At 46.1% G+C, this 2,542-nt stretch overlaps 1 long non-coding RNA gene across 1 annotated transcript; it reads right to left on the minus strand.

The window, feature by feature from the left end:
- Nucleotides 1-254: 254 nt before the first annotated feature.
- On the minus strand, nucleotides 255-689 carry LOC120322999. Its single transcript, XR_005563039.1, has 2 exons — nucleotides 644-689; nucleotides 255-490 (listed from the first exon to the last, which is right to left on the minus strand). It is a non-coding gene; the product is annotated as an uncharacterized LOC120322999 (long non-coding RNA).
- Nucleotides 690-2,542: the final 1,853 nt, after the last annotated feature.

Genomic DNA, 2,542 nt, shown 5'->3' on the forward strand with positions numbered 1-2,542 from the left:
AACAGCCCAGAGAGGGATGTGAACCCAAACACCCCTTATGGTGTTTGAAGCAATGAAAGGGGAAGGTTGGGGCTGTCGTTCCCCTGTGCTGTGTCTTTAAAAACTGTGAGTCTCCTATAAGCTGGAGGCAGCCCGTTCAGCCATTTCAAGGTGGATATAACTATCACACACTGCGCAATTTACATAAGACTTATCTTTGCTTAAATTCTTTTAAAAGGATACCATCAATTTAAAGATTACATTTCCCTGGGTCATTAAAGTTAGGCACATACTAATTTATTAAAAGGTAATGTATTATATCTAGGAAATGATAGGATCTGCCAGAAATTCCAGGGAGGCTTTAGAGGTCTTGCTGTGATGAGTCAAGCTGATAACGGCATACGGTGAGACAGCTGCATTAATGGAGCTGCCTGTTCCTCACGGAACAGGGGTGCAGTGCGGCGGCAGTAATCGTTTGGGAAGGTGGCATGGAGAGGCACGGCAGTGGAGCCTATGCAGGGAAGAAAGGAAACCCATCAAGCCTTATTTACTGGGTAACATTGCAACACATCACAGGAGTGGCTGCTAACTTCACTTAGCATGTGCCAAATGCTGCCCAGCCATGTGCAAATAAAAAGCTCCTGCGCTGAAGGAGTTTTCTCACAGTCACAATGTGCAAAAAGCCTGTGTGGATGCCCCTTCAAGTAACTAGCCTTTCAGGAGATTTAAGGGTTTGCCATTTAGATAACCCTTTCCCTAGGTTGTCTTTTGGTGGATGTTTGCAGTTAAAATGACCCCAGATCCAGCATGGTGGTCGTGTTCCCAGCCCTTGTGACATCCGCAATTTCAGAAGTCAAGCCTGAAGGCTACACAAACCCCATCAGAGAGAGGATGAGCCTCTGAGGTGAGCGAGACGCTTCGGTGTAACAAGCACTAGGGGAACGACACACTGGAAAGCAGCAGCATCAGCAGAGACAAGGTGACAGATGTGAACTGGAGGAAGGCTGATCCCTCAGGCTCACTCAGCACGCTGGGATTATCCCTGCAGGTCCACTGCTGTCGCTGAGAAACGCTGAGAGTAGAGCTGTCAACTAGGAAGAGGAATGGGGGAAAAAATCCCTTTTGGAATCAATGCTGAATTGCAGAGGTGCAAACTGGGATGGAAAACCTATGGCTCCGGGTGAGGAGGAAAGAGCAAGGGCTGATGAGATGAGATGGCAGCATGAGAGGCCCCGGAAGTTGGTCTGGTCTTGGACTTGGCCTCTGTGTCAGCAGGATTGTGTAAGCAGGGAATTCCTGCCAGCGTCTCGCTCCGGGGCTGAGGCTGAGAGCGGAGCCTGGCAGGGACGGCATCGCAGTGCAGGCTGAGCTGCTCCTGTGGATGGGTAATGTGTTCAACAGTTTCCCTCCTGTGAACACCAAACTAGACTACAGGGAGAGGGCTGAGGCAAGGGACACGAAACTCCCATGCTTCATGCTGAAATTATTAATTATTGCAGCTCTAAGCCAGTCCCAAGAATTTAAAAATAACGCCCTCAAAGTTCAGCATTAAGTGCCGTACCTGATGTCCACTGTTTTGAGACCACAAATCATTTCCAGATCTTTGGCTCCTAACAGGCACTGTCAGCACAAACCTTTTCCCCAAACATTCTGTTTTTAACCCCTGAGAGGGTCTGGGAAGCTGTGTTATTGTCTGCTTTTCCCTAAATCACAGGGAGCCATCACTGAGAACTGAGAGGTGGAATGCCTTGGGGCAGGAAAGGAATGTTCCAGAGGCCAGAGCAAAGGTATTTTCGTGCAAGATCTACTCTAGGCTCCATCATCCCATGCAATGAGTAACACACAGCCTCCTCCTCTCCTACCTAGGAGCAGGAGGAGCAGGGAGGCAGGATTTGGGCAGCTCTCCAGCAGCAACACCGTGGCAGACCCTGACTCAGGGTATGAACAACCTTGCCCTTCCTGTGGATGTTTCCTTGAAAGGAGTGATTTAGCCTTAGGCAAACTTGGAACACCAAGATATCATTTGAATTCAGGAATCACTTGCTTTCTTTTTGCGAGGTTTGGGGGGTTTTATTTTCTTTTTTTAAGGATGAGACTTATTTCTTCCACATGCTCATCTTCTGGTATTTAGCAATTTTTAATGTGAGAAGGACACACAGAAAAATTAATACTCAGTTTCTGAATTGTAAGGCAGCTTTCAGAGGAACTGAATGTAGTTTTTTCAGTGTTACTGTCAAGAAATCCTTAGGGTTTTGAAACTAAAATCTCTTTTCCTCATTTGTAAAAAAAAAATTACCTTCACTGCGAAGTTTTAATCTGAGCACAGAGTCTGACTTGTGTGTTGGGCACTGACTTGAGATGGGTTTGTGGCTTAAACAAGGAAATTCAACTTCACCTCTTCCCTAGTTTTCCTATTTGAATTATTGTTTTTCTTCCAGCAGAGCTCTATAAACATCCAAGCAAAAAAAACTTGGAGAAGGATACTGTTATACAACTGCTAATCATTACTATTCTTCTATTGTATTTGGTGACGTAAGGAAGTCCCAGCCAGATGCCTTAAAAT

The sequence above is a fragment of the Pipra filicauda genome, unplaced genomic scaffold (assembly GCF_003945595.2).
Source record: "Pipra filicauda isolate LSUMZ 115617 unplaced genomic scaffold, ASM394559v2 scaffold181_size1560634_pilon, whole genome shotgun sequence".
NCBI lineage: Eukaryota > Metazoa > Chordata > Aves > Passeriformes > Pipridae > Pipra > Pipra filicauda.